Source organism: Myxocyprinus asiaticus, chromosome 30 (assembly GCF_019703515.2).
Source record: "Myxocyprinus asiaticus isolate MX2 ecotype Aquarium Trade chromosome 30, UBuf_Myxa_2, whole genome shotgun sequence".
NCBI lineage: Eukaryota > Metazoa > Chordata > Actinopteri > Cypriniformes > Catostomidae > Myxocyprinus > Myxocyprinus asiaticus.
In genome coordinates, this window is record NC_059373.1 from 34,675,995 (window position 1) to 34,695,620 (window position 19,626).

Sequence of the window (19,626 nt, forward strand, 5' to 3'; positions counted from 1 at the left end):
CTAGCAAATGGATGAAAAAAAAACAATTACCAAATGCTTTTTAAAACACCATTTAAAAGGTGCATTTAAAAATGACTCATTAATGTGCAGTTTTATTGATAAATATTAGTACATTTTAAAACACGAATTAAATAAACACATTTAAATGTGTCTATTTATTTGTCCATTTTTAAATTGGTGTATTTATTCAAATGTAATGCTTCTATTTATGTATCCATTTATAAATTGGTTTATTTATTCACAAATTAATCGATTGGTAATTTATTCCTTCATTCTTTTGTAAATGGCACTCCTGGGCTTCCATACCCTAATAACCGCTTCTGATTATTCTATGTATAACTGGCATCAGGGGACTAAATATTTAGCGCGCCAAATATTTCGCTCTTTCCGCCAGTGTGTCTACATGGTTACACACCTGCCCCAGAAGGGCCCAATGGGCAGGTGTGTAACTATGGAGACGCGCTCGCTGTTGGGAGGCTGGATCAGCAGGCGCGCGCCGCTCGCTCTTTAGTCAGTCGCTCTGTCGCGCTCTTCTGTGGATGCAAGCACCGTCCGAGCACCGGCACACGAACAGAAAACAAACCCAAACAATGACATTATTTGCAACAACACGACAGAATCACACCATTATCTGACAACTTGAAATAATTACGTGCCTCTTCTGCTCGCTGTTTGCCGGTAAGTGTTTTTGATATATTTGTGTGATCATAGATGATGCATTGAATTATTATGAGAGTAAAGCTGCAATTTAAAAGGCAATTAATGCACCAATCTCAGCTACTATGCATGCATCGTTTATGTTTTGTTTGAATGCATTTGTATGAACAATTCTAATGCAAAATGAATATTCTTTGCATGGCTATCGAAAACCTCTCATGCTGGATTTATTTTCGGTGCTGCCTATGTCATCTATTTACAATGTGTCTCTGTGATCTTTTAATGCATTTGAAAAAAATTATACCACGTTATTCTGAAAAACAGAGTTTTATCTTAGGTTATGGGTACTATATTTCACTGCATTGTCTCATATGGGACTTTTTGGGAGAAATTGCCTGATACATCAAATTATGATAACATATTCAGGGCTGTCCGATATCGGTTAATAAATAACCATTTGTGTTAAATGGTGCAATGCAAACACTGCAGTATTTCACCAACCTTTCATTTATAGGGCCATAATTCTACTGGTAGAGCAGCTTGCAAAAGTCATTAATTTCTTTATTAGACAAATCATTAGATGTTTCTATATAGATATATTTATATGAACATCTAAGGCAGCTTCCATATAAGTTTTACCCTGCTTTTGTGGATACACTGTTTTGAGTTTTGGCATGCTCTAAATAAATATTTATGTTGATTCAAAATAAATAGGATTTTTTTTCCTTCTGTGAAATACAATTTCAACAGAATTCCAGTGTTGATTTTTCAAAACAGAAGTCACTGCTATTTCTCACTGGCTGGTGGTAGATCATAGCTGTGTAAGTAACAAATGTGACTGATCTACTATGGGTCTGTTGAGCATTTGTAAAACTCAATTGACAGCTAATCAGCTCAACCTGTTGTTTAAGCTGTCTGTATCTATAGGTATATCATTGGATCAGTGATCCCTGTGATATACGTTTGTTCCGGCTCTGAGTCGATAGTGTTAAATCCATAAAGTGTTTGAAGGCCATAAGGGCGGTTGAGGGGCAGTTACACCTTTCACTGATTTAAGTACACCATCCATTTTCAGAGAGCTTTGGGAGGGCTGTAAATGCATTGGATTTATAGGTCTGTTCACAGTTGCCAGACTATTTGGTGCCTACACTGTTAAGTCAAAGGCAATATTTGGTTTAATGGGATGACTCTATCAAGAAATGCTAGGCATTTTCCAGTAAGTTGGCTAAATAATGGTTGCATGGCACTCTGATGTTCAGATAATATATCCATACATTGAGAGGTATAGAGACAGATACAAGTCCAAAGCCATCTTTACACTGCAAAGGTGGCACAGAAGCTGCATCTGAAGTGGCATATACCAAGGAAATGTGCATTTACACAGACTGTTTAATGTAGCCCAGAGGTGGCATCAAATTATTTCATTAGTTTACTTGTAGAGATCGCACAGAGATCAGAGAAGCAGGAAAGATGACTGACGCAAAACCCGGATGTCTGGTATGTGGATGTGCGGTTGTTACTGAGAAATATCAGACTGCTAGATGGTGCCATTGATCAGTCAGAATCAACTTTTCCAGAGACCTGTGTAATAAGGGTCGTAAGTGACCCAAGATACAGTATGTAATTGTGTCATAATATAAATTTAAGTTTCCATAAATCATATTTAAAAAACTACTGGAACTACTCTTTCAGATCAGAGTCTGCCATTGCTGGTTCAAACCAAATGATGCGTCCAAGCCTCTCAAAAACATCACTTCAGAACTACTAGTATCACAGCTTGGGCTGTTTCTAACATGTTAATGGAGAAGCAAGGATGTGTGTGTGTGTGTGTGTGTGTGTGTGTGTGAGAGAGAGAGAGAGAGAGAGAGAGAGAGAGATGGAGTGTGTGCGATCACCTGTTGATGATGCTGTAGTCTGTTAGTCAGCTTTCTGAAGATAATGTCATTTTGGTGAAATGCATCCTATTTTCTCAGTTGAAAAATAGCTGTTCAAATGGGGGTATTCCTCTCTATTTTGAGCTAGCCGGTGCACAATAGCGCAACACTGAGTGACGCTGACTCAATTCACGTCACCAACTGGCTCATATTACACACAAAAATGGTCTTTTGCCTCCACTTGCTAGCTAAATTATGTAACATCACAAAATTAAAGAGACAGATGGCTCTTACACATCTTCACTACTCTTACACTTTAGTCTAGAACGGCAGGGACACAAGCGGAGTGATACACACAGTGAAGCATCTGAGTGCTGATGGTGTGAGACATCATCATTGAATGTCTCGTCCAATCAGATTCGAGGACCGGAACTAACTGTTGTATATTGATACATATATTCTACTTTATCACGGCGATTTTCTGTGCAACGATGGTGAATTATCAGTATCCCACATGTGTGTACACATACATATTGTACTGTACATGCTATTTGATACTCAAGGTTTCTGTTTCTGTGATTGATTTGAGTTACATTTGGCATTGCTGCTTGACAAAGAAGCAACGTGGAAGTAAACTGTATCAAGTACAACACACTGACTGTATGATATGGCTGCTGTCTTGCTTCTGGGTATAATCCTGAAATTGTATAAGTTGTGCATCTATTTAGTTTCAATAAGTGCCTGAGAAAATACATAAGCATTGCAAATGTGTTATGCTTAGCTTAATGTGTGTTTGACAGCTAATTGCATCTTAATATAACATTTTAGCATGGAAGTAATGAATCCCATTCATCATTTGTTGCATCATCTCTTTGATAAGTAAAAAAATATAACAGAATAGGTACTATTTATATTTTGTTCTTAATGCCTTGAAAATGTTTTGAAAATTGTACTCTATCTGGGCATTTTGTAGATCCATTTGTGATAGATATACATGCGGGCCTCTTAAGACCTGTGGTATGTATTGAGAAACACCCTTTAATTTAAAGGTTGAAAACTGGCTCTCTTGTGTCTTTAAATAGATGTCAAAAACTTGGTAAGAATGAGATTTGAGAGCTAAAGCAAATATATTCAGATAATAAGAACTTAAATTTCAGTCACACAAAGCTGTCATATGGCTTCAGTAGACTTGGAATAAAGTGCACAAGTTGTATGAACGTCTTTTTATCTATTGTAAGCACTTCCTGCTATGCAAGCTCAATTTGTGAAATGTGTCAGAGCGCAATTTCTAATCAACTGAGTACACGTTGCATTCTCAGAGTTGCCACAAGGGACGCTATTGACTATAGTGGTCAGTAGCTTAAACTGTCTTCTTCTACAGTCAGCTTTTTCAGGCCAACTACTGGCTGTTTCCAGAGATTATTTAGCAGAGATGGGCCACTTCTATTAAAATGAATGGGAGAATGTCAGATTTTATTGCTGATTTGAAATATGTTCTTGATTGTCATCTTGACCAGCCATTTTTGAGATTTTGGTCTTTCTCAATTCAAGTAGATTGAAGCTGCACTTGCATGACTGGAAATAACCTCCCGAGAGCGTTCCAAAGATGGCAGACAGTGGATTGACTTGCTAGAAAGACTTTGCTGTTTCTCAATGTGCGTTCTTTTGTGTTCTTACGTTCTCACATTCTACATCATCATCCACTGCCGAAGTTTGATTCCAAACCTCAAGAACGCAAGTACCGAGAATGCAGGAAATTACCCAGATGTGTCCTTGATTTAGAACTTGGTACTACGGTGGCAGACAAAGGACATTTATCTTTTCTTTTTTTTCAAGAGTTTTCCACTGTAAGCTCGCAAAAGTCTGACAGCTCGTGAGAGTCTTTATACTCCGTCAACATTTGTTTGTTTTTTTGGGCATCATTATAATATAGTAATAAACACATGGAGAAAACAAGTGTTTACAGACTTTATTCTTTCAACGTGTCACTAGTCCTGCAAAACCTCACTGGTGTGATGATATTAATGCTGTCACTGGTGTGCCAGTAGTTCTCCCACTGGATTCAAATGTGCTGTAACAGTTAATTGCACAACAGCAAGATAGCAGCACATCTCAAAGCTCGCAATAGATGGGTTCTGTGTCCTCCTGTCCTTCCAAGTTTGTTCTTCTAAGGTATCTTGGCAAGACTTGTCTTCATAAGAACGCAAGTCCATTTTCTATGTTCTTAGAATTGAGAAACACCACTGTCAAGGCAGTATCTTGCTGAGCAAGTAAGTTAAATTTAAACTGTTGTCATGTTTTTAGCTAGATACCTCCACAATAACACATGGGATTTAATGACACGTACATTTGAAGTTAACTCTATGCCCCCCTTGAGAACTGAGGTTTACCTAGTAACACAATTGCACATGTTGAAGTCAACGTAAAAAGGTCTTTGCAGCCCAATTTACTTCCATAATCTGACGTATATTCAAGTGAAACAGGATATGCAATGGGGGAAAAAGTGTTGCAAGTTCTTGATGAAAGTCAAACTTTATTTATTTAGAATAATATGCAACAACAAATTGTGCACAATAAGACCAGCAGCATATTAAGAAAGTAAATAGGGTCAATTTTGATTTCATGTTGACCTTTAGTGTGTACAGTGAGCAGTGTTGGGTGTAGTCTGATCACAAAGTAATAAATTACTGTAATGTAAGTACTTTTTAAGTTGAAAAGTAGTATCAAGCATTACACTTTAAATTATTGTAATCAGATTGAAACCCAACACTGATTATGAGACCGTGCACTTGCAATGTGTTGGCCAAACATTCACATTCGCATTTGCATACTTGCATAGAGTATTATTTCTAGTCGTATTGTTAACTGGCAATCAGTATAGTGTGACCATCGTGATATAGATTCTGCAAAATTAAGCTCCTTTATCACATGGCATTTATGCATGTTTGAATGTATACATACCTCAAGGACTCTGTAAACATTTTCATGCACATTGAAATTTAGATATTTGAATACAAAGCCTATATTTGTTGATGCTCTACTGTGCAAGGCAAACATGCCCCCATTTCTTCCAGTAATTGCAGCATCATAACACTGGGATTAAACTCACAACCAAAGGACACATTAAATATGCAGGTACACTGTGGTCGACTGCAATTTATATCCCTTATATTTTTATTTCTACTCCACCTCTTTTCTAACTTTTCCTTAATAATGCAGTCTTTTGGTAAATATCCACCTTTTTCCCGGGGTTCTTACTGGTAAAACGAATTTGGGTGTGACTTCCACCGGAAGTCATTCTATAGCATTCCCTAGCTCTGGCTGTAGTCATTTTAGACCCTGTTTACAGCTGGTAATAATGATCTAATCGTAGATGGTCATCACTAAATATACAGTTGTAAATGGGATGCAAAATGTTTTGTGATTGGATCACAAAAAACACATACAGAGGTGGTCAAAAACCATATCGCATTTGAGGTTTAAAACGCCGTCCTGATGTACCCCGGATGACAGCAAAGCACCACCTCTCACCTGTCAATCACCCGCCGAACAAATGTTTAAACGTGCGGATTTAAAAGGAAATAACCATCCGATCGGATAACTTAAGAAAAAAATAAGAAAAAGCGATTACAAACCCAAGGACGAGAACTTCACGGCTCTTCGTCAGTGTGTCTGTCTGATTTGACAGCCTGATCTCATTAATATATGTAGCTATTTGTACGTTAATATGTGTAACATTTAAATGTACATGATTGTAAGTTTGGATAGACACTAAAACGCACAATATGGACTTTAGATATTTTAGATCCCTTTACCCTACCCCAACATCTAAACATAACCACATTTCAACAGTATAAAAACATGTAACAAGTAGATTAATGTACAGTAGCAATAATGTTTAAATATATTAAGTTATATATATTTTGTAGCCGCTAATCCCACACCTACTCCTAAACCTAACCATAACCATTTATTAAGCATATAAAACATGTAACAGGCAGATAAATTGAATCACAATATTTTATTCCAAAAAATGGCAAATTTCAGTTCAAAAGTAGTCCAAAAGCAATTGGGGTTTATGTCAAGTTGTCGAACGGTGGTTGATGGTTGTGGTAATGTGTTTCACTGTCACCTTCTGCATAAAGTGGCCGCCTTCGGCATATCACGGCACCATTTCGCGGCCCCCTTCAGCTTATCGAGGCCCATTTTGGCATATCGCAGCCCCATTTCGCAGCCGGCCCACCGGGAAAAGTCCCGGTTCTCCCGATAGCCAATCTGCCTCTGGTCCTGGAGAACTCAAACTCACCCGGGAGAATTCACTTCATCGCTCACTGGGTGGCCAAGAAAAAAATAGGATAAAATGAGATGAAGAAACAAAAGAAGGAGGGAAGTGAGAAGAATAATTGTGTCAGCAGCACAGTTCAATAAGAAGCAAGAGATTTGGACTGAAATGAAAGGAAGCAGTGAGGGAGCAGAGCAGGAACGGAGAATGACAGGGACAAGAAAAGAACACGGAAGGACTCGTCTGTGTGCTCATTTGCAAATGTGCTGCTTCAGAGGACATTCGGTTTTTATTTTCACAAAGTGTCCTCAGCCTCTATCCTCCCCTTGTTCCTGTGTCTTTTTGGGCACCCTGAATTAACGTATGCAGGATCAGCCTCCACAATCTCTCTCTGCCCCCTTTCCTTCTGTCTACCTCCCCTTCTTACACATTTTCCTAATTAGGCATAACATGATAAAACAATAAGCTATAAATCTCTTCCATACTAATCTGAGTTTCTGTCCTGCCATGATTGTGACAAGCCATGAGCGACAAGAGATTTTGGCAGTGATCTCAAAGAGACTTTTTAACTATCGGTCCACTAGTATGGTCCACTTTTCATATTATTCTGGCCAAGAAGCACCCATGCAGACAGGTAGCAACCACCTGACCGTCCTGTAAAGCATTGAATTCAAGTTTGCACTGTTTTTATGTACTGTTTAATTGCAGCAAAATTTGAAATCCAAGATAACTCAAAAATTGTACAGTAGTTCAGAAAACACAGAGCTGTTTAGCCATGACGTCAATTTATAGACAAATCCGGAAGGTAATTCGCAATAGGTTCCCTCAGGATTTTCCAATGGGTTTTTTAGAATAGGGATTTTCAATTGTGAGTAAGATAGGATCAGTGGTGAAAATGACTTCAAGAGTCTTTCACGTTTTGTTTTAGAACATAAATTACACAGTCATACCTCAATTGTGGATTTTGAAGCCGTTGTGCCTTTAAAATGCATGTTGCTTACCCGCTGCTAAATAAGGATTACAACAGTTGTCCAATTCGTAAAGCACGTAGCTCACATGCTCATGGAAGTTGTAGTCCTTAATTAGCAAAAAAAAAAAAAAACCAGTGGCTTCAGAGTTTATGTTTGAGGTATGACTGTGTGTAATTTATGTTCTAAAACAAAACATGGAATTCTGTTCAAATAATTTTAACCACAAACATTATTTTACTCATAAATCTTAAACTGCTGTTATAAAAACCCATTGGAAATTCCTGAGTGAACCCAGGGCTTAAAACTGCTAATTCCAAATTTTTGGACGACAACCTGAACAGCTCTATTATCTTTTATGTGTAAAGAGTGCAGTGCCTGACCACTTTTTCAGCCATCTTGGTTCCGGTAGTATTGTTACCATTTACTTCTTCCATAGTGGTTTCATAAAATTAATAAAAGAGCTCTAAACCATTTAGCAAACTCTGAGGTGAATCACAAATTATGATTTGAAGAAAAAAAGCACTTGAAGAGCTTAATGTAATTTATGATGTCATTAATTGCTTTTAAATATGAATACAATATGATGGAAAAATATAAAACTATAGATTTTATTTTAAATTAAAATGTTAATGTTTGCAAATATACAAGTAGATTGAGAGTGAAGGGATATAGGCTTGATTATGTCATACACAGTGCATCATGTGAGTAGGTGGTTACTGCTGAGCTCCTTTGGTGAGCTTTGTTCGCATTTCTCTGAATGGTTTATCGCTTCTTTTCATGATCATGGGAAGTGTAGATCTTCACCAGGAACTCCGCAATAAAACATACTTTTTTCGTGATTTTTTTCAGAAGATGAAATAATGCAGACTGATAGCTTCAACAGAAGCATATACCATTGATTAACAACCTCAGAGCCCACGGTAGGTCTGTCTTTCAATGTTTATAAGTTATTGTTAAAAATAAATTTCCCTATGTAAAAAATGAGTGGGATTTTTGCTTACGGAACCAGATTGTTGCACTCTACAGACTCTGTGATCAGAATTTCTGTCCACACAAAATTAATAAGTATTGATTATTTCATAGACAGAAAACATAGCAAAATATATACAGTTATGGATATCTCGTTTACTTGCTGTTAAGTGCCTCAAACAAAGTGTTGTGTGCAATATACGGTACGTCAGATGGTCAGTGAGCGGATTGTCAAATCATGTTCCTAGTGAAATCTCATTGGTTCAAATTCCATTTCCACACAGCTGTATTAAACAACAAATATGTTCTGATTGACTGTGACTTCATTGTTTTGCACAGCATTAATAATTTCAGTAAGGAAAGACAAAATACTTGTGCTTAAAACATGTCAAAACAATACATTTTTTGTAATTACATTTTTTTAGTAAATCTTATAATAACAAGAAACACACACACACACACACACACACACACACACACACACATATATATATATATATATATACACAACATTTAAGCCCCACAACCCTCCCCTCCCCAACCCCGCCTCCCCAAAAATAGAACAAAGCAGGTGGCGCAGTTGTAAATACCTATAAAACTGAGGTTTGTGGATCCCAAAATGTTGGACCAAGTTTTCAAATGATCTCAACACTCCACTTTCACATAGGTCACCTAGTGTAGCAACCCCCCTCACAATCCACTCTGGCCAGCAGAAAGGGGACATGCCAATACACAATCTTGGGTTCTGCCATATGCTCGAGGCAACATTTAAATAAGTGTCCAATTTAAACAATCTGGACACATTAGTCCATACCAAGTGTAAATGCGAAATAACTTTTCAGATTAGTTTGATAGAGATGCTTTGTAATGGTGAAATAGGGGCAAGAACTGCCTGTTCAATAACAAACCAGGGAGGGGCTCTCTCAGGTGGAAGCAACCAATGATCCAAATGTCTGAGACTGAACGCATAGTAATAAAACAAAATCTTGGGTAGGCCTAGCCCACCTTTGTCTATCGGCCTATGTAACTTATTAAAATGCAATCTGGGACGTTTACCATTCCAAATGAAGGACTTTGCTATGCTATCAAATTGCTTGAAATAAGAGAGGGGGACATCTACAGGGAGAGATTGTAGCAGGTAGTTACATTTTGGAATACAATTAATTTTAATAACATTAACCTTCCCAATCATCGATAAATGTAATGAAGCCCACCTCGAAAACCTTATTATTAAAGGGTCAAAATTAACACTAACTCAATCAGACAAATTTGCTGGGAATAAAATCCCCAAATACTTAATGCCCTGTTTGGGCCACTGGAAGGTGCCCGGCTGGAAAGCCGTTACTAGACAGTACGCTGTCAGAACCAAAGCTTCGGATTTAGACCAATTGACTTTTTATCCTGAGAACTTGGAAAAGGAATTAATAATTCTGTGGAGGCAAGGCATAGATCTAGTAGGTTCAGAGACAAATAATAAAATATCATCTGCGTAAAGCAGAAGCTTATGCGCCACACCTCCTGCAACCACCCCTGGAAAATCATCCTCCTTTCTTATCGCGGCTGCTAATGGTTCCAGGGCAAGACAGAACAATAATGGGGAAAGAGGGCAACCTTGCCAAGTGCCCCTATCCAGAGTAAAATAATCTGAAATTAATCCATTTGTTTGTACCGCTGCTACAGGGTGTCTATAAAGTAGCTTAATCCAACCAATAAATGTACTCCCGAACCCATACATTTCCAAAATCTTAGATAAGATAATCCCATTCTACCATATCAAACACCTTTTCGGCATCAAGTGAGATGGCAGCGACCGGAGACTGATCATTCACTACTGACCACATGATATTGATGAGACGCCTGATGTTATCAGAAGAGCTGCAGCCCCTAATAAACCCCACCTGATCTATATGTATAAGAGATGTTATAACTTAATCGGTTAACCAAAATTTTTGACAACATTTTTACATCTAGTTGGATCAGGGAGATTGGACAGTAACTTTACACTCGTTTGGATCTTTGTCCTTTTTAAGAATCAGACTTATCCGGGCTTGTGTCACGGTTGGAGGAAGCTTTCCATTCTTTAATGATTCAGTATAAAATTCTAACAAAAGTGGAGCCAGTTCTGTAGCATAGGATCTAAAAAATTCTGCGGCAAAACCATCTGGCCCTGTAGCCTTGCCAGTAGGTAGGGACTTAATTACCTCGTCAAGCTCCTCCAAGGTTATCTCAGAATCAAGAGAGTTTTTTTGCTCAGTCTTCAGTTTAGGAAGATCTAATGGTTCCACAAAGTTTCTAATATCTTCATCAGTAGACGAAGACGAGGAACTATAAAGATCAAGATAGAACACTTTAAAGGCATTATTAATATCAATGGCTGAGGTAAACATTTCACCACCAGCAGATTTCACTGAGGGAATGATAGAAAGAGACTCTCTCTGCTTTATATATCTATCCAAAAGCTTCCCTGCTTTGTCTCCCGACTCAAAGTATGACTGTCTTGCCTTGAATAACCAAAACTCCACTTTCTGCAACAAAATAGTATTATACAGTATCTATATTTCAATCGGGTTAATTCTCTGAGGCCATCAGATGACATACGGCGCTTCAGCTCTGCCTCTGCACTTTTAATATTTCCTTCCAACTCCACGAGTTCTCATGCTTTGGATTTTTTGATGAATGAGGCATACTGTATGATCAAACCCCTAAGAACCGCCTTAAGTGCCTCCCAAGCCACGCCCACAGAGGATACCGGGGACCAGTCTCCATATAAACACTGATTTCAGTCTTTAACATTTGTTGGAAATCACGATTTGGCAAAAGGGATACATTAAGGTGGCAACTATATGATTTAGTTTTCTCTATATGTGGCAACACCTCTAAACTCACCAGGGCATGATCCGAGACTAAAATGTTTCCAATTAAGCAATCAGCAACAGATGAAATGAGGCATTTGGATATAAAAAAAAATCTATTCTAGAATAAATCTTATTGACTGATGAAAAAAATGTATAGTCTCTATGGGTTCAAAAGTCTCCAAATATCTGTAAGACCAACTATTGCTCTGGGGGCTTACACGCTTTTGCTTCACTATGGTCAAGGAATGAGTCCATCAAAAGATTAAAGTCTCCTCCCAATATTATATCATGAGGGGTGCCAGCGATTTGCAACATCCCTTCAAGATCTATAAAAATGCCCTGATCATTAGCGTTAGGTGCATAAATATTATCCAAAATCAGACTTTGCCCCTGAATTTCTGCTAAAACAATAATGATTCTTCCTAATTTATCATTAAACTGTTTGAGACATTTGAATTGTAAATGTTTATTTACCAATATAATGACTCCCTTGCTCTTACTTGAGCCAACACTAAAGAAAACATGTCCACCCCATATCTTCCCAAATTTTTCAGCTTCCTATGGGGAAAGATGCATTTTTGAAGAAACACTATATCATATTTCTTACGTTTAAGAAAAGAAATAACCTCCTTCTTTTTATGAGGTACCCCAACCCATTCACATTCCATGTGGAGAGAGATAGTACACTCATATTAACATTTGACATTTTGATATAATAGAAAACATAAATTGTGTGCCAAAAACAAAATTATGAAGACCACATTTCAACATTAATGCAACAATAAAACCCCGAACTTCCCTCTGAACAAAACAAACAGAAAAAAGAAAAATGTGCACATTAACCCCACGCACGAAAGCGCCAACCAGCGTCAATCCCTTTAAACTCAAAGAGTCCATGTACGCCTACGAGAGCCCCTGCAACAACTTTGCCATCGGATTGCTCAATTTTGCCTCACAAATTTGTAAGGCAAAATTACATAACATCAAATATTTTGTAAAACAAACCCCAGCCAATAGGCAGAATAAACACAAAGAACGTTTAGATTCATTCACAGAACTGTCTCGAAGGTGTGTTCCTTAGCAAAACAAATTCCAGCCGATATAAAGCCGTTCATTTTCCTCGGACAGACAAACAAATCTTCAATGAGCCAGCTGATGATTGCAGCAGATGATGTAATCATTCCAATGTCCCACGAAAATACTCCACAAATCATACTCCAGCCAACAGGAGGCATAAGCACAAGGAACTGACAGATTCATAACTGTATAACTGTCCCGAAGTAGTTTTATTTAACAAAACAAGCTTCAACCGCTAGGCGGAACCAGCACAAAAGGAAACGAAACACACATCCTGGTTCCTCGGATGGTCAAGAGTCAATTCACTCAGAGGCCGCACAAAAGTATATCCCATGATTTACACAGTCCGCCAACTTTAAAAAAGACATCCTCTGTGTGGGCATGTAGATATTTTGCGGTCATCCGTAGTGTCTATTCTCAATCTGCCCAGGGAACTTCACTGTAAAAGTGATCTTCTGTCAATGCAAAAGTTTCTTTAAGGAAAAGTGTTAATCCACAAAACAAAACAAACTCCAGCCGCTCAGTGGAGCCAACGCAAAAAGAAACAAAAATGGTGCCCAGCTTCCTCCGATAGCCAGAGTATGTACAGTGAGTCAATCCACTCACAAGAAAAACACCCAATGGTTACTCACCCATTGTTTCAATAAAAGACATTGCCTGATTGTGACATGTAAATACTTTTCTGCCGTCCTTGGTGTTTATTCTCAGTTTGGCCGGAAACATCAGAGCAAAAGTGATCTTCCGCTGATGTAAGAGTTTCTTGCATTCCTTAAACCAATCGTGTTTCTCTCTTGTCGAGTTCGCAAAGTCCGGGAACAAGAAAATATTGTGATTCTTCCAAGAAAGCTTTCCTTTGCTCCTCGCCTGGCGTAACATGAGATCTTTATCTCGTGTCGATCTCAAAGATTTAAAAAATTTGGCCAGAATCGATTGGGGCCTTTCTTCCTCAGCTGATCTGTGAGCTGGGACTCTGTGAGCTCGCACGATTTCCAGCTTGTGGCCTGTTATGTCGAGCAGACTCGGGAAAAGCTCATCTAGGAATTTCACCATATCTCTTCCCTCCTCATGCTCAGGAATTCCAACAATTCGAATGTTATTCCTGCGGCTTCTATTCTCAAGGTCTTCAAGCTTTTCAAGAACATGTTCCAAATCAACTTTGGTCACGGGCAGATTAGCGGCTAATTCCCTCTCTGATGACTCCAAATAATCGATTCATTTCTCAACATCTGTCACTCTTGTGACTAACTCAGATAATTTTTTTCCATCGCCGTAATCGATCTACATATTACAGCGAGATCCTCCAAGTCCGCAAATATCTTCGTCAACATCACCGACATGTTGGACAATTGACGCTGGATTCCTTCTCCCGCCGCACCATCCAAATAGAGTCCCCGGTCCACAGGCCTGTCTGGGCTTTCATCTTGAACCCGTAAGTGTCTTTTAATGTCTCCAGAGCCAGAGGATTTTGACTTCTTTGCCATGTTTACCTCAAACAGCAAATGTGTAACTGGGTGTTTCAAATTTCACCGGATTATATCATGAAAATAATAAAAAACATTAGCAAAGTGCGCAGAGCTGTCTCTCACACGTCTGCCCTTCGCATGGCGTCACGTGGCTCCTGTCGATTCATACTTGGTTAGGACACATGGTAAGGAGGCTCATGCTCATCATATCAGTGTCATGAGGTTCTGGCAATTTTGTCGAAGCCCCATCCAGAAGGAGTGCAAACACATCCATCTTCAACATTGTGATGGTGATGTGGTTTTTATAGCAATCAGTAATGCTATTCATCATTATAATTAAAGCCTTGATTAAGTTTGAAATTTGTGATGTCAACAACATATTCAAAATGTTCAAATGCTGGTTCACAGAATTTGCAAGCACCAAGTGTCATCCAGCTTCACAATCCAACAGCTCCTTTGATTCTCGCACACACAAACTAATGGTGTGTTAATGAAGAGTGTGTTGTGGGTTTCTGTAGTCCAGGCTCCCTTTAGTTGTGTGTCTGTGTAAGTGAGCGTGACAGTAGCATTACTCATAACGTGACACAGCACAGCTTGTGCAGTGAGAGATACCACACAGACTGCATGTAGAGAGCTGTGTTTGATTATAGAGTTCACACATCCTCTCCATTTCTCTTCTCTCACCCTCAAGTGTGATGTACAAGAGACCCAGACTGAAATCATTGGCAGTATGCAGATCTGAAAATAAACTGAAATGCGTATCCTGTTCGTGACACCAAAATATACAATAATGAAAAAAGAAGCAACAGAATTATCGTTCTCGCATTAGGGTCAGCGGTATGACCAAAAGTTTGTCACAATATCAATAATTTTATTTTGATGTACTGTATATATCATGAAAAAATAGTTTAGACCTTTATATTACATAACCATGTGGTAATGCATATTTTTGGATAATCTGAATAAAATATTTAACAAAATAACAATACTTACAATATCTCATTTGATTCATTTCTGTTTTTATTTGGAATTCGATAAATGTAAAACATAACAAATGCATAATAAATCTCACATTTTATAACAAAAAAAGTGAAGAAAAGACAGGAATAATATTATCATCAAAACAGATTATTCCACCTTTAAATTTGGATTGGATAAGTCACTTTTGAGGCATTGCAAAATAAAAGCATAAAGAAAACAAAAAGGCGAACACATTGAAATAAAGCTAGTGTAAGGTGCAATATCTAAAAATGGTAATAAAAATCCATAAATAGAGTACAAAAAGAAAATACATACTCTTGTAAACAGGATTTCAATTGAAGGGTGATGTTTCGAGCATCCCGCTCTTCCTCAAACTTAAAATACATTCATTAATTCGCCATCTTAAAAAGTAGGCCTATAAATCACATGATATTCTAAGTCACCTGATAACATTACAAAAGCATATAATGTCATACATAAATAATATGCATGAAAGCAATCCCAAATATAAAGACATAATATATATAGCACACCATTATAACTCTTTGACAGTAAATTTGCTTATTCCTCTACGCTCATCGTTTTATCCTTTGCCATTTTACCGCATGCTTAATTTTTTTCCCTGCTTTTCTACTGTTTCAACTGCGTGTATATTACTGCGTGCACCCGTTTTCTTTCTTTTCTTTTTTCCGCTTGTCTACATCTCGCATTTCGACTGCGTGCATTCGTTTTCTCCTCTGTGTTTTACATGGATTATTGCATCAGTCTCAAACATCTGCTGATCAGAAGCACAACTGACAGCAAACAATTGCGTGAGGAATTCACATCGATCTCAAACCCTCGCCGCTCAAGAACAACCATAACATCAACAACAACAACAAACAATTGCGGTAAGTCATGGCATCTGCTCATATTATTGCTTCCTGCATTGCATGCCACATGTTTACTATAGCTTCTTCTGTCAGCTGTGAGGGGTTTACATGTGATAAATATAAGGAATTAGTCAGGCTGATGAAGAAGGTTAATGAGTTAGAGACACACATCCGAAATGCTAGTGGAGGTCAGTGAGAAAGAGAAGCCAGTAGATACTCTTTCGAATGCGGGCAGTACAATGAGCAACACACACACTTTGGTTCCGGCTGTAGAGCCCCCGCAGCAGGGCATTTGGGTGATGTCTCGGCAGCATACTCACTCAGCAAAGCGACACAACTCTCCCGTTCATGTTAGGGTTTCCAATCGATTCTCCCCACTCAGTGATGCACCCACTGAGAATCATATTGAAAGAACCTTGGTTTTAGGAGATTCTATTGTAAGGAACATGGAAATAGAGACTCCAGCCACTATTGTTAAAATGCATTTCTGGTACCAGAGCATCTGACATTAGATCAAAAGTGCTGGCAAATGCTAAACGTAGATTTTCTAACATTTTTATTCATGTCGGCACTAACGATGCCAGTCGGAGATCACTAAAGATAATGTTAAAGAGGTGTGTGAACTTGCAGAAACAATGTTAGACACTGTAATATGCTCTGGCCCCCTCCCTGCTCGACATGGTGATGCGATTTATAGTAGATTAGTGTCACTGAATGGCTGGATGTCTGAGTGGTGTCTGGAGAATAGCATAGGATTTATAGACAATTGGAAGAGTTTTGGGGTAGACCTGATCTGCTAAAGAGAGACGGACTCCATCCCTCCAGGGAAGGTCCTCTCTAGTAATGTGGCTTATAGTCATAGTAGTGATAGTATTTGACTAACTTCCCAGGTCAGGAAGCAGACAAACTGGCTAATCCTAACATCTGCTAGCTGCCTTGAGACGTCACACAAGTCACATAAACAACAACACATAGAGACTGTAACACCTAGATATCACATACAGACTGTGTCTGTTTCCCGAACCACCAAACACAAACCCCTCCCTAAATCATATAGAAAAAAATTTGATTTAGGTAAAACTTGAAAATAACAAAAATTTAAGATAAACATCATATAAAGGTAGGGCTACTAAACATTAGAGCTCTTTCAACCAAAGCACTAATTGTAAATGAAATTATTACAGATCACAGTTTGGATGCACTCTGTTTGACCAAAACCTGGGTTAAACCAGATGAATATATTAGTTTAAATGAATCTACTCCCCCAGGTTATTGTTATAAACATGAGCCTCACCTGAAGGGTCGAGGAGGAGGTTGTTTGGTGTTACTCAGAAGGTATAAGTTTAAATCTTTTTAACTAATAATGCTTAATGTGACACCATCAGATACATTTAAAAAATCTCTGTCGTCTTTTTCGCTTGCTACTGTATATAGATCACCCTTGCCGTATTCTGATTTCCTTGGTGAATTTGCAAATTTTCTATCAGATCTAGTAGTTACTGTGGATAGAGCTTTAATTGTTGGTGACTTCAACATTCACATAGATAATGAAAATGACACATTGGGATTAGCATTTATCAATATTCTAAACTCTGTTGGAGTCAGACAAAATGTTACAGGACCAACTCATCGCCATAATCATACACTAGATTTAATTCTGTCATATGGAAATGATATTGATACTATAGAAATTCTGATGCAGAGCAATGACATCTCAAATCACTAGCTCATATCTTGTATGCTGCTATCAGCTAATGCTACTCAATCTACACCATGCTATCATTCAGGTAGAACTATTCTTTCAACCACTAATGATAGCTTCACTAATAATCTTCCAGATTTATTTCATATACTCAGTAAGCCAAAAAGTCTAGAAGAACTTGTGAAAATATAAATACAGTCTTCTTTAGCACTCTTGATAGTGTTGCCCCCCTTCGATTAAAGAAAATTATAGAGAAAAGCCCTGCACCATGGTACAATGATCACACTCATGCTCTCAAGATAGCAGCTTGGAAAATGGAGCACAAGTGGAAGAATACAAAATTAGAGGTATTTCGCGGTGCATGGAAGGATAGTGTCTGTAGCTACAGACAGGCAAAAAGCTGCCAGGTCAGCATAATTTAGCAAACTCATAAAAAATAACCACAACATTCTTAGGTGTTTATTCAGTACTGTGGCTAAATTGATTAGGAATAAAGCCTTGACTGAACCAGATATTCTTTCGCAGTACAATAGTAATGTCTTCATGAATTTCTTTACTGATAAAATTTAAAAAATCAGAAATAAAATTGGAATTATGCAATCGTCTGTCACAGTACCACAAAAAACAGTGTCTCATAATTTTCCTCATGAGCAACTTCAGACGTTTGCTGTAATAGGTCATGAAGAGCTAAAAAAAAACTTATTGAAACATCAAAAGCCACAACATGTATGTTAGATCCAATACCAACTAAGCTCTTAAAAGAGATATTCCCTGTAATCTCAGAACCTCTTCTTAATAATATTAACTCCTCGCTATGTTTAAGACATGTCCCAAGAAACTTTAAAATGGCAGTTATCAAATCACTTATTAAGAAGCCACAGCTTGATCCTGGAAAATTGGCTGGTTATAGACCAATTTCAAATCTCCCATTTATGTCGAAAATATTAAAAAAGGTAGTGTCCTCCCAACTATGTTCATTTCTACAGAGAAATAGTATATATTAACTATTTCAGTCATTTAGGCCATATCGCAATACAGGGACTGCACTTATCAGAGTTACAGATGACTTGGTCTTATCATCTGATCGTGGCTGCATTTCTCTTCTGGTGCTTTTAGATCTTAATGATGCCTTCGACACCATAGATCATGACATTCTCTTGAATAGGCTTGAGAATTATGTTGGCATTTGTGGACTTGCATTAGCATGGTTTAGCAGACCACTACCACTTTGTCTGTGTAAACAAGGAATTGTCAAATCAAACAAAAGTTATGTATGGAGTGCCACAGTGATCAGTTTTAGGGCCTCTGCTTTTCTCCTTATATATGCTTCCCCTGGGAGATATTATCAGGTATCGTGGAATAAATTTCCAGTGTTATGCAGATGATACCCAACTTTATATTTCAGTGTATCAATGAAATGAAAGATTGGATTGCCAGAAATTTCCTTCTACCCAGTTCCGACAAAACAGAGGTACTAATTTTTGGACCAAAAACCTCTAAAAATTAGCAGCTAAAATATAAATTGACTCTCGATGGATGTACTGTTACATCGTCTTCTACAGCGAAGAACTTAGGTGTTATATTTTATACCAATCTGTCCTTTGAAAATAAAATTTTCAGTGTTTATAGAACAGCATTCTTCCACCTCAGAAATATTGCTAAGTTACGACACATGCTCTCTGTTGCTGATGCTGAAAAACTAATTCGTATGTTCATGACCTCAAGACTAGATTATTGTAATGCATTACTGGGAGGATGTCCTGCAAGTTCAATAAATAAACTTCAGTTGGTTCAAAATGCAGCAGCCAGAGTGCTAACTAGAACTAAGAAATACGATAATATTAACCCAATTTTATCATCATTACATTGGGTACCTGTTAAATTTTGTATTCATTTTAAAATTTTGTTAACTATGTACAAAGC

General features: G+C 37.9%; 1 protein-coding gene across 1 annotated transcript in view; it reads left to right on the plus strand.

Annotated features, from left to right (window-relative positions):
• Positions 1-523: 523 nt before the first annotated feature.
• rims3 (regulating synaptic membrane exocytosis 3) overlaps positions 524-19,626 on the plus strand; it is a 112,942-nt gene continuing 93,839 nt past the window's right edge. Inside the window, exon 1 of the mRNA XM_051664015.1 lies at positions 524-678. The gene's annotated coding sequence lies outside the window, so the exon portion shown is untranslated. The remainder of the gene's footprint in view (positions 679-19,626) is intronic.